The following is a 12,966-nucleotide window of genomic DNA, read 5'->3' as shown; positions in this document are numbered from 1 at the left end:
TGCCCTGTTTCAATAGTTCCCAGAAGATGAGGACCGGCTAGGACGCTTGCCTTGCACTCAGCTACTCCAGGTTTGATCCCCGGCACCCCATATGGGCCCCCAACCCCCTTCAGGAGTGAACCCTGAGTGCAGAGCCAGGACTAAGTCTTGGGCACCGCTGGGTGTGGCTCCCAAACAAACAAATAAAAATAGTTCTAAGAAACTCTTTGAGAATCAGCTTCTGGACTCCCCCCCCTTTGTTTGATTCACACCCGGGGTCTAGTGTTTGTGTTCTAGAATATTCTCCTTGGGCAGCCTTAAAGTTCTAGTGGAGGGTGGGTTCCCGAATGTTCTCCAACCTTCCCCGGACAACCAGGTGGACTTGGGTGTGGCACAGGAAAAGGGGCTCTCCCCTTTTCCTAAGCACTATTCCCCCTGCCCCTGCACCCCCGCTCCCCACCCTCCCGTTCCCATAACGTTGGCAACGCCCCCGATGCCGTGGGATGGGCCCACCTGTGGAATGGGGAGAAGGAACGACCCCAGCACCACCCCCACGGGTGCCAGGGCAGTCCCCCCGTCGCGGCAGATCGGAAGCAGCCGCTCGAGACCGCGGGGCTCCTGGGGGCGGGAGGCGGGGAGGGCGCGCAGGTGGCGGCGCGGGGCGGGCTCGCGGCGGCTGTCAGGGGCCGCGCGGCTTCCCCCGAAGATGCGGCGCAGCATATTTTGCACATGAGTTCAGAGGAAGAGGAAGTGTAGCCGGCGGACGCGCGGCGGCGGCGGCGGCGGCGGGGGCGCGGCGGGGCTGCAGCCGGAGCGCGCGGGTGGCAGGGCGCAGCGAGCGGGAGCGCGGCGGCCGCGGGCTCCGCCGAGGGACCGAGCACCGACGTGCGAGCGCGGGGCGCCGCCGCCCCCGACCCGCCCCCCACCCCACCCACCTACCCCCGCGGGCGCCCCCGCCTCCTCCGCGCCGCCGCCTCTGCATGGCACAAACTTTCCTCCCGGGACGGAGCACGCTGTCTCGGGGAGCCCGCGCCGCGCCTTGGCGAACCCCCCAACGGTAGGTCGGTGGGGTGGGTGGGTGGGTGCGCGGCGGGACGCGGCGGGTCGGCGGGCACGGTCCGGGTGTGAGTGTTGGGGTGGGGGGTGATTCGTGCATTGGGGCCCTGCGGACCCGGGCCTTGGAGGGCACGAGAGCGCGCGAGGGGAGGCGCTTTCCTGCTGGTGGCAGCCGGGGGTGTGCTTCTACGGGCGCCAGGCTTAGTAGACATGCCCCCCTCCCCACCAAAAAAAATCCAACAGCCCACCTCTCAGCCCTCGCCGTCCCGGGTAGCCTGGGGGTCAGGGTTCGACCCTCGGAACTCTGCACTGTTGGGCCAACTTTTTGGGGGAAAAAAAATTCCTCGCGCGCTCTGGTGGGGAGATCCCCCAGAATAGTGTCTATAGGGCGCGGGAGTGGGGGTTGCATCTGGGCACTGCAGGCTCCGGGCGCCTCGGGAGGGAGCAGAGGGGGAGCCGCGAGGCTACAGGTGGGTCTGGGACGCGGCTGCGGGGAGCCCTGGGTGCGGCGGAGGCGGGCGCGGGGTCGGGGTTGCTGCAGGGCGCGGGCGCGCGGGGCCGGGCTGGCGGCGGCGCTGCTGCTCCTCGGCGTGCGCCCCGCGAGCCCGGCTGCTTCCCCAGGGCTCCGAGGCCCGCTGGGTGGGAGCAGACCGACGCCGGGAGGGTCTGGCACGGAGCAGCCGCGGTTCCCTTTCCATCGGGGCTTTTTTCCCCCCAGCCGGCCTGCCACTCCGCCCCGCTACCTCGCCCTAACCCACTTTCGGAGGCCCAGGGGAGACCCCCTTGCTTCATGGATCGGGTCCGGCAGGATGGCGGTGGCATCTATTTGCATCTATTTCAGGAAGCCGCCTCGCCAGGCAGGCACACCCCTCTCGCCCCCAACTTCCCCCACCACCGCCCCTGCACCGGGCTGGTGCCCTTCACCTAGTCTGTGCCCAGTCTTGGGCAGGGACCACCGGCGTGGAGGCCACAAGGCGCTAGACCCTTGTGCGCGCGCTCTCCTGCCCAGTGGGCTGCTAGGTGGTCCCCGAGAGGCGCAGCGGTGTCAGCGAGTTCTGTTAGGGGGGGGGGCTTAAAAAGCAACAAAAAGTAGTTTAAAAATTAAAAAAAAAAGTCTGGCACACGTCCCTGTCTTCGAGTGGCTGCCCTGGTTTCCACGGCAGCCCCTTCGTGTAATTGGTACAGCTGTTTTCAGATGCTCCCTGGCAGGCGAGGCGTCTTCCAGCCCCTGCCATCGTGTGTCATCTCAGGATAAGCGAGGCTCTGCCAGGGAGGAAGGAGGGCGTCATGTGAGCGACCTCTGGGTCTGCGGGGGGAGGGCCTGCCCCTGCGCCCCACGTGTCCCTCTGGCCGCTGGGATTCCGAATTGGTACCTCCGATTGCCTGTGAAGTTCAAGTGAGCCCAGATGTCTCCAAACCTCAGAGAGGGTTAGTTAAGCAGCCAGCTGTTGGGTTTGGTGCGTGTGTGCGCTAACCTCAGTGAAATCATTTTAACCTCACCAGAGCACTGCATCCTCTTCTGCCTTCCGTGGGCTTTCTGACCCGTCTCAGCAATTCCAGCCCCAGCGCCTGGATGTCATTCTCTGCCTGCATCTGTCTGTCAAGTCGCTGGGCTGTTTCTTTGTGGTTTTTTTTTTTTAACTGCCCGGACTCTTGAGGCCAATGGGAGCAGAGGGTGGTGCAGTTAGATTGGGTACAGGAATTGAAAGAGAATAAATTGGGAGTACAAGTCAGTGAGTTCTTTTTTTCTTTTTTCCTTTCGCCCCCTTCCCTCTCGAGCAGGAATTCTTGGCTTCCGTTCAAATCACTGCTTTGTCTGTAGGGAAACAGGCAGAAAATCTTTGGCATGAGTGATGTGAGTTCCTGTAAAGCTACTTGTGTTCTTCCCCTCTTCACTTTGCAGCAGAATTGAAATTGCGAGCACCCATGGCTGGGTGTTCATGGATGCGCTGCCAAATACCTAACGTGGTGAGGAAACAGGCTGGGGGGGGGTGGTTTATCTTATTTTTAAGAACAGAAAAGTTATAAGAACAGTCACCCTCCCGCTCAAAATAGCAACACCTAGAGTCCGTACTTGTGCCCTCTTCCCTCCTGCGGCAATCCAACTTGTTTCATGCATTTAAAAGTGAATTACAGGTCTGGGTACATTTTAGCACATACTTTTAATTTAGGGTTTAATATATGATCATGATTGTCTTAAGGGGAGATTTATATACATACAGTGAAATGCACAGAGCTGGAGCAGATCATTTGCATAATGTTTTGACAGCTGCACCTGTGTCACCCTAGTTATCTCTATCAAGTCAGAGAATATTACCAGAAAGTTCCTTCATCCCCTATTCCCAGCCACTCCCTGTTGCTCCCCCCCATCCCCGCCACCCCCCCCCCCGTTAGAATAGCAACCACTGCTTTGATGGTCTGCCCTCCTTACTGACGTGTAAGCCTGTCCTTGAACTTCACATGAGTAGAATTCTACACAATTGTGCAGGGCTTCCTTCAAACTCATCCATGTTGAACACATCAGCAACTCTGTCTTCTTTTGTTGCTGAGTCGGATTCCAGGATATGCCTAGACCACGGTTTGTTTAGATATTTCCCTGCTGATCGACACGTGGGTTATTCCCAGTTTGAATGCAGGGAGGGGTGCGGTGAATGAAGCCGCATATTTGTGCATTGTCTCGGTAGGGACATCTGTTCTCCTTTCTCATGGGTAAAGAAATACCTCGCAGGGGGGATTGCTGGGTCAGAGAAGTGTTTGTGAACCTTTTAAGAAACAGCCCGCTCTCTGCCCACATAGTTGTATCATCGTATGCTCCCACCCGCGGAGCATAGGATCTGGGCTTCCAGAGACTTAACACACACTTTTCCTCTTGCCAGCTCAAGAGCATGGATCCACTAGTGGTCTTCTGGGCCCAGAGGGAACCCTGGAGCTGGAAGCACCTGGGCCAGCTTGGTGCGTGCTTTTCTAGGTGCGGGAGCCGTGAGAAATCCCTGACTCTGGCAGTTAAGTGCGTTTGCACATAAATTATTGCAGATGATCAGCCAAATATTTTATTTTTAGAGAAGGGAATTCCACAGGGGAATGTACCCGTGGTTGTGAAAGAAGATTGACTAAGTGCTTTCTCTGTAAAGAAAAATAACCCCAAGGCCCACAGAATTCCTCTAAACTCCCAGCTTCAGACCCTGTAGGGGGGATTTCCTGCTCTTGGTCTGGTTCATGAGAACTTGGTGGAGAGCCCGTGTGGGTTTCACTGGTTGTGGGACGCTCCTTGTTGAAATGGGTGCTGTTGGCTTTGGGAGGCGGATCTGCTTTGGCTCTCTGAAGACTCCGAGAGCAGCTCTCCTGTTCAGGGGATCAGGAATGTCAGTGAGAAACAGAATCTGTCAACTCTTCTCTGATTGCCCTGGGTGACTCAAATAGGCCTGTCCCTTGGCCCTTCATCCTTGCTCTACTGGGGGCTTTTCTCCTCCACTGGCAGGGTACTGTGCCTGCCACAGAGTGACACACGGTGCCCATCTGGGTGGTGGGGTCCTTTGAGAGGTCGAGAGGGTGCCCAGATGTCAGGGTACTGAGATGTGTTTCCCTAGAGGACACCTTACCATGGCCTAGGAAACAGGTTGAAGGAGTTTGGGCACTAGAAAAATTTTACTGATTATGAAGTTGGTGGACTGGAGTGATAGCACAGTGGGTAGGATGTTTGTCTTGCACGCGGCTGGCCCGGGTTTGGTTCCTCCGCCCCTCTCGGAGAGCCCAGCAAGCTATCAAAAGTATCCTGCCCACACAGCAGAGCCTGGCAAGCTACCTGTGGCATATCCAATATGCCAAAAACAGTAACAACAAGTCTCACAATGGAGACATTACTGGTGCCCGCTCGAGCAAATCAATGAACAATGGGACGACAGTGCTACAGTTCTATGAAGCTGGCATTTGGAGTAATTCCGTTCCTATTTTATTACAGACTTCTATCATTGTTCTGAATGAAATTCTTAGAGCTACACTGTGGCTGGGCATTGTGAGGCACTTTCCCAGAAGTCTATACATCTGATTCTCAGAAAGTTCCTATAGGAGGGGTGGAAGGACCCACTTGGTAGTGCTGAGAACTGAACTGGGTTTTTGTTGTTGTTTTGGTTTTTATTTGCTTTTTGGGTCACACCCGGCAATGCACAGGGGTTACTTCTGGCTCTGTGCTCAGGAATTACTCCTGGCGGTGCACAGGGGACCATATGGGATGCTGGGAATCGAACCTGGGTTGGCCGCATGCAAGGCAAACACCCGACCCGCTGTGCTATTGCTCCAGCCCCCTGAACTGGGGTTGGATACAGGCAGGACCCACTATTCAACCCCTGTACTATCTCTTGGCCCCAGAAGAACCCTCTTGTTACGTGTACTTTAGGTTGAGGAGACTGCAGCCTCGCAAGGTTAATTCAATGGCCCTGAGTCCATAATGTCCTGCTTCCCAGACACAAAGGGGAGAGACGAGGTGGATCTAATTTTGCAAATGCCGACTCTCCCTTCAAGCACAGATATCCAAATACACAAGGCCCCTGCACACTAGAAATGTAAGCTCTGTATCAGAATCACGTTGCTGGGAATGACACCCCCGGAACCTCTTTCCTTCGCCTTCTTTCCTTATCCTTTCGGACTTGGGCTGCTGCGGCCTGCAGAGAGGTCCCTAGATTGGTGACAATTGAAGGCAGCATCGGCTGATTATGATTGTCATTGAACGGTAGGAGAAGAAAGACTCTGCCAGCTGCTGGGTTTGAGTGGCTATCCCTGAGTTGTCCACTAGTTTCATGTGGCTATTTACATGTAAATGGCGATGAATTCAAATGAAATAAAATCTGAAATTCAGTTCCCCCGATCTCCCTAACCACGTATCAGGTGCGCCTTGGCTCCACGTGTGGCGTTCTGCCTATTGAATCGGACTGCACTTGTATTTTCATCATCCCTGGAAGTTGTGTTCGAGAGCCTTCATTAGTAAGCATTTTCTCTTTTTTCCTTCTCTTCAAGGATTGGCAACACCCTTGGCTTAGGCTTAGGTGATTTCTCACTGACAAAGAGAGAAATTTAGCCAGATATTTGTTTCATAGTTACATTTTAAAGGTGTGTGTGTGAGAGAGTGTTTGTGTGTATGTGAGTGTGTGTGTTTGTGTGTGTGAGAGACAGAGAGAGATACAAAGAGAGAGATCTTTAATTTATATTCTGTTTTTGACATAAATTTGAGTTTGCCTTTTTTCCCTGGGCACCCCCCTCAGCCCCCCAAAGGGCTCTTATTATTAGCATTGCATATTTTAGCAAGAGACTTTCTCTTCTGAAAAGGTCGGTTCAGGAGGCAAACGATGGCCACTGCTTGAGCCCTGTTAATTCCTGGCTTTCCAAGTAAGAATTTGGTTCGGCTGTTAAATATGCATTTGTGTGACTTACTCCCTACCTGGGCTGAATTCAGGAAGAAAAAAATCACTCTCAGCAGGCCAGAACCAAAGAGCTAGAAAATCAGGTCACATTCTATGTCTGATGGCTACCTGCCAAGACTGAGATGGAGGAGACACCGTGTGGGGTACTCGAAGGCTTCCTTTGGGGGTTTTCCCGAGTCTAGCCTGCTGCTGGAGTACGGGAGTGCAGGAAAAAGTGGGCGGCTTATGGGCCTGGGTTGCATAGAACCATGGGGGTGGGGGTGTCTGCACAGGGCTCCAGAAACCCGGGTCAGAGGTGAGGGCCGACAGCCCTCCCGTCTCAGCGGGGAGCTCAGGCGCCAGAGTGGCAGGGTTGGCGTCAGCTGTGTCAGCCTGTTTGACGTTGACCCTGCCACAGGCTGCCTGCTGAGGGCCACTGGAGTTTCCCCTCTTACCAGGAGGAAGTCAGCTGTGGCTGCACCTTACTGACTTCAGCACCCGTCCCCAACAATGTCCCAATTGCTTCTCCCGAGGCAGATCCCTCGATTGCCAGCTTGGACTTTTTTGCCAGAGGAGTTTTCAGTAGCTTTGAGTGTGTGTGTGTGTGTGTGTGTGTGTGTGTGTGTGTGTGTGTGTGTGTGTGTGTTGAAACCCTCGACTTTGTTTTTCCACCCCAGGAAATGCTTCCTGAAGAATCCTACAGGTTTTATGGTCTGCCTGCCAGATTCAGCCAATTTGTAGAAATTATTGTAATAGACCTTATCCATTCAAGTCACCTCAGAGGAGATTAGGCTAAATCAGACTTTGCTAATGAATGTGACCATGTCACGGATGACCAAATTTTGGAAATAGAAAGTATGAGAAATCGAAATCAGACTGTTTATTTAAACACTTCCTTATTTCAGAGACCTTTGGGATTTTTCCAGCGTCTTAGAATACATTTTAAGTTCCCTTTTCAGGAACTTTGAGGTAGCTATGCCTCTAGGTAGATTAAAGAGAATATTTATGTACTGGATAACAAGTAATACAATAATTAGAAATAATAACAACAGCCACTAATAATGATTAATATTCACATTACTTTTTGAATGTGAGCTCTTTTAAGAAGTAAATATTAAGCTATTTAATTCTTACTTTACAAGTAGATTTTGCATCTCTTTCTCTCTCTCTCTCTCTCTATATATATATATATATAATTTTTTTTAGAGCTGCGATAACTAAAAGTAAAGGTTGAGTGGGGTCCTGGAGGTCACACCACTCAGGAATGGGGTCATTCAGGTTTGCACCTGTCTGGTGACAGTCATGACCCACCTCAACCCACCCCACACAGCTCTGATATGAAGAAGGGGACCTTGAAAGGACCAGCAGCTGTTCCTTCTCGCCCTGTGCCAGAAGTGGAGTGTCCTTCTGTCTCTGGAGGTTGCTAGGGGTAGTGAGTAATCAGGCATAGATTTGGGGGTGGGTGCTGGGGGGACGCTGCAGAGCTGGGAAGGAAACGGCAGCCTGGGAGAAGTTGGCTGTCACACTGCTGAAGCTTGGGGTGTTCCCACAGGCTCCGAGCCAGCAGCCCTCCCCGCATCCCCACTCAGGTGGGCCTTTTCCTCCTGAAACAAGTGCCCCCTCCCTCACCACGGTCTCCCGCTTGTCCTCCTTGGAAGGAAGGCCCCCCCAGCCCCCCAGCTTCTCTGGCCCTAAGTCTCAGGCACCTCTGTGGCCCTCCTCTCCTCATGTCCCTTTCCTCCCAGAGCTGGATCCCCAGTGAACCCCTCACCTCTTCCTCATCTGGCCTCCCCATTTCTGTGGTCAGTCATGGCCAGAGGCGACTCCTCTGGTCCCCAACCTCTCTAGGGGCTTCCCTCTCAGGACAACAGCGGGGCCCTTGGTCCCGCCTTTCTGGGAGACTTCTGAAAGATTCTAGCCGGTTTGCTCCTGCTGCTTCCTGCCTGGGATGTGATTATTCCCATCCCATGAGAGCCCCCTTTTATCTTCCAGGATTTTGCTTCCCCCTGCCTTCCAGGTAAGGCTTTCCTCCATTTTCCTGGTTCCTCCCTCTCCTATATTTGCCTTCTCTCCCCCTGCCTTATTTGTTTACTAGAACTTTCTCTAGTAATTGAACTTAATCCATTATTTAAAAAAAAATTTTATTAGAGAATCACTGTGATGTACAGTTACAAACTTTTGAACTTTTGTGTTTCCATTTTACTCATACAGTGATCATTTGCCCACCCTTCCACCAGTGCCCATTCTCCTCCACCAATGATCCCAGTATCCCTCCCACCACCCCCACCCCATCCCCTACCACCCGACCCTGCCTCTGTGGCAGGGCATTCCCTTTGTTCTCTCTCCTTGTGGGTGTTGTAGTTTGCAATAGAGGTATTGAGTGGCTATCATGTTCGGTCTATAGTCTACTTTCAGCTCGCATCTTCCAACCCAAATGGGTCCTCCCGACATCCTCTACTTGGTGTTCCCTTCTCTATCTGAGCTGCCTTTTCCCCCAGCATGTGAGCCCAATTTCCAAGCTGTGGGGCAGACCTCCTGTTAATCCATCATTTTTGTTTGTCATCTCTTCCTATGCTCCTGAAGGGTCAGGTAAGAGACAGAATTCTTTTTTTTTTTTTTAAATTTCAGCATTCAGAACTGCCTTGTGAGTAGTAAGTGCTCAATAAAGGAGAAAGTATTAGTTAATTTTTTATCACCTTGGCTTGGCTGTGCTGCCCATTTGGGCTTCAACACTAGTATTTTGTGGGTGGGGGGGACGGGGAGGGGTAACTGGGGGGACAGTTCACATCCAGCAGTGCTCAAGGCTTACTCTTGGCTCTGTGTTCAGAGATCACTCCTGTGGTATGAGCCAGGCTAGCACCTTACCCATTGTGCTATCTCTCTGGCCCCCAGCATCAGTCTTTAGGGCTGTGCGTGACATACATATCAAGTGTGAATCTGCTTTGAGCACTGCAGCTCAGCCTCCAAATTGGGGCGTAGGGGGATGGTGTGTGTGTGTGTGTGTGTGTGTGTGTGTGTGTGTGTGTGTGTGTGTGTAGGGGGCAGTTCTCATCTAACCAGCTGAAGAGGTCTGAAGAAGAGGGACTGATTTCTGCCCCCAAAGAAAGAATTCTCTCTCCACTCCTCTACGCTGACCTTCCCCTGGGTCCGGCCTGCAGGTCAGCCTGCAGATTTCAGCCTTGCTTCACAGTCCCAGGGGCCAGTTCCTTAAATCAGTCGCTCAGCGGCCCTTTGCTCTGTCGAGTCTTTCTCTCCCACCCCACTTGGTGATTCTGTTTCTTTGGAGAATTGTAAAACACCCAGAACAGAGGGTCAAGGCAGGGAGGTGAGGTGGCCAGGAGGTGGGCAGAGAGGAGGCAGGCAGTGGGCCTAACACATAAGTGCGAGAGCGGCTTCCTCAGACCTGACTCCCAGCCACAGGCAGGGGACCTGAGGGAGATGGGGCAGGAGGAGGACATCGGGGTGAGGTTGGGGGCAGGGCTCCAGGCTCCCTGAGCTGGGGTGGGGCTTGTGGTTTGTGCCCTGTGAGCCTCTTGTGCACTCTGCAGGGCCCCTAGATGAAAGACCCCCGGGAGGGGGAAACCAGGAGAACGGCCAGGCGTGGCCCACAGACACCGGAAACGGGAGGAGGCTTGTTGGGTGACGCGTTGAGTGCTCTTGGCAGCACCTGCATCTGAAAGAGCCTGGAAGGTTCCAGGGGGAAAAGTGGAAAGAGGTGACTGAGCATGCCCACCTGGGGCTGGAGAGAAGCCGGGCCTGGAGGAAGGTGGAGTGTTTGGGCCTGGAGCAGGAAGGGTGAGAGGGGAGAGGGGACAAGAGCATTTCTGTCACTACTGAGACACAACCACACATCAGACTTGGTGCTCAGGCTCCCCAGGAACCCCCCAGCAAAGTCTCAGGACCGGGGGTCCCCGGCATCCTCTGTGGGCGTCCTGTCTTGGGGTGGTGACTCTGGAAGTCATGGGGGACAGGAAAGGTGGCTGATGGTGTCCAGCAAGATTTCAGAGTCTGAGAACTTGGCCCTGGACATCCAGGACTCTGATTTGGTGACTGAAGCACGAAAGGAAGCGTTTTCCTTGCAGTTTATGGACTCCGTTTGTCTCCAAGGACTACTTGGTTGCTTGGACATACTTAGGAAGTTGTTTGAACTTGACCACTCGGTCAATAAAGCCACAGGTTTTGCTCTTAAGATCGGGGCCCTCTGAAAACTGACCAAGGTGCTCGGGTTTCGGTGCTGGGAAAGTCCCAAACCTTTTTGCATACACAGTTTTGGCATCACACGTGACTGGTAAAGAGGAGGTGCAGGTAGAGGACAGGGGGAAAAGAGAGGCGCATGAGAGCGACCCTCACAACGTGTCTTTAACGACAGATGTGAAGCAAAAGCGAACAGAGGCATCTACTGGCCCAACGAAGGGCACTGTCATTACCCATGAGTCGGAACTGGCTTACAGTGGAGAAGATTTAAGCAAGGGAGCCCAGAGGAAAGTGGGGAGAGGAGTGGAGGGTGCACAGCATTTGAGAGAACTCCAGAGAGCCAGGGAGGGGGCTGCTGAGCTTCCGAAGAGTCAAGAGATGGGGTGTGGAGCTGGGGGTGGGGGGGCTCAGTGGGGTTGCGTTCTTCTGGACCAGTGTTTCTCTCTCTCTCTTTTTTTTTTTTACTGTTTGGGTCACTCCTGGCAATGCACAGTGGTTACTCCTGGCTCTGCAATCAGGAATTACTCCTGGCGGTGCACAGGGGACCATATGGGATGCTGGGAATCGAACCCAGGTCGGCCGCATGCAAGGCAAACGCCCTACCCGCTGTGCTGTTGTTCCAGCCCCTGGACCAGTGTTTCTCAAGTGAGGGGGGCCACAGGTAAAAATGGGGGCGTCATGGCATGAGACTAAGGGGTCCACTGGTAGGACAGGAGAACCACAGGAAGGAAACCAGGCCGGAAGGGGACGACCGTGGGAGAAAGGCCGAGAAACTCTCTCCTAGACTATGGCCTTGCTCATGCGGCTTCTGAGGAGGCCTGAGAATGTAGGTGAGAGCGGGGAGAAGTGGGAACAGGGAGAGTATTTTAGCGTTTTGTTTCTTCAAATACTGATACTGCACCCCCTTCTCCGAAGGCTCGAGCATTAAGACTTGAAGAGGTTCTCCAGGGGCTTCCGATACGCTTCCAGGAGGGAGAAACACTGCAGAGCTCGGGGAGATGTAGACTGGAGAGAACCATATGGTTCACTCATGTTCACGACCTGTTCGCATGTAGCTCCTGGGGCCCAGGACCGCCGGATGGGGGTCCCCGTTTAAAAAGGGGGAAAAAAGTGGTAGATGGGTTCCATGGCCTGGCTGGGGGCTGGGTGTCTGTGTGCCCACAGCCTTGGGACATGCCGGGCAGCTGAGGCCCCATGCTGAGAGCAGCAGGTCTGGGGGGAGCTATGTACACCCACACCGAGCAGGCCTGAGGGGGAGCTGTGTTCGAGAGGGGTCCATGCTGAGCAGATCTGAGGGGGAGCTGTGTGCTAAAAGGGCCCACACTGAGCAGCAGGTCTGAGGAGAAGCTGTGGGCTTTCGAGAAAGGCCCACGCTGAGCAGCAGGTCTGGGGGGAGCTGTGTGTGTGTGTGTGTGGGAAGGGCCCACCCTGAGCAGAGCTGACTGACGGGGAACCGTGTGCCAGAAGGGCCCACACTGAGGAGCAGGTCTGAGGGGGCACTGTGTGTGAGAAGGGGGTCTTGACGGATGTTCTGGGTGGGACAGCTACACTGGTGTGGGGGAGGGGGAGGGGGAAGCAAACATTTTCTTTGGATAACGCGAATGCCCAGAGCCACCGGATCATTTCCTGGGCCACACATTATTCTTCAACTCGGCAGCTGGCAGCAACAGTCGACACCGATGATTGTGCAGGGTTTCTGCGGGCAGGGAAGCCCAAGGCCGCTCGGCGGGGCGAGTCAGACCAGGGTGCTCCCTGGTGGTCAAGGTGTTGGCTGATTGAAGGCCATGCGGGGACAGAAGGATCAGCTTTGTCAGAGGTTTCCTGTCCTTGCTGGTCAGGGGAGAGGCCTCAGGTCCCTTATCTTGGCTTATTTCTTTTAAGGGTTTTTTTTTTTCTTTTTGTTTTTGTCCTTTTTGAGGTGGGGCATACCTGGCTCAGCGCTTACTGCTGCCGGCTTGCTGGCTCTTCACTCAAGGGCCACTCCTTTTTGTTTTTTTCTTTTTGAATCACATCTGGCAGTGCACAGGGGTTACTCCTGGCTCTGCACTCAGGAATTACTCCTGGCGGTGCTCGGGGGACCATATGGGATGCAGGGAATCGAACCCGGGTTGGCTGTGTGCAAGGCAAACGCCCTACCCACTGTGCTATTGGTCCAGCCCCAAGGGTCACTCCTGACAGGCTCAGGAAACTCTTTGTGGTGCTGGGGATTAAATCTGGGTGGGCCTCGTACGAGGCGAGCATCCTCCCTGCTGTCTCCAACCCTGTCCTGGTTGACTTAACTCTCCCACGGTAGTCACGGCTGTCCTCACAATGAGACAGGTTAGCTGGAACCTCCAGAGTTTAG

The 12,966-nt window shown here is 54.1% G+C and overlaps 1 protein-coding gene across 3 annotated transcripts in view; it reads left to right on the top strand.

Moving 5' to 3' along the window:
* The first annotated feature begins 796 nt into the window (after window positions 1-796).
* Window positions 797-12,966, top strand: part of RFTN1 (raftlin, lipid raft linker 1) — a 215,905-nt gene continuing 203,735 nt past the window's right edge. The window contains exon 1 of one of the 3 annotated variants that reach the window (XM_055135488.1): window positions 797-1,036. The gene's annotated coding sequence lies outside the window, so the exon portion shown is untranslated. Of the gene's footprint in view, window positions 1,037-1,467; window positions 1,506-12,224; window positions 12,353-12,966 lie in introns of those variants that run through there. The other 2 variants (XM_055135487.1, XM_055135486.1) reach the window with 2 other exon arrangements.

Source organism: Sorex araneus, chromosome 4 (assembly GCF_027595985.1).
Source record: "Sorex araneus isolate mSorAra2 chromosome 4, mSorAra2.pri, whole genome shotgun sequence".
In the NCBI taxonomy this organism is placed as follows: Eukaryota; Metazoa; Chordata; class Mammalia; order Eulipotyphla; family Soricidae; genus Sorex; species Sorex araneus.
Note: the sequence above shows the minus strand (reverse complement) of the source record. Positions and strands in the feature narration are given on the sequence as shown.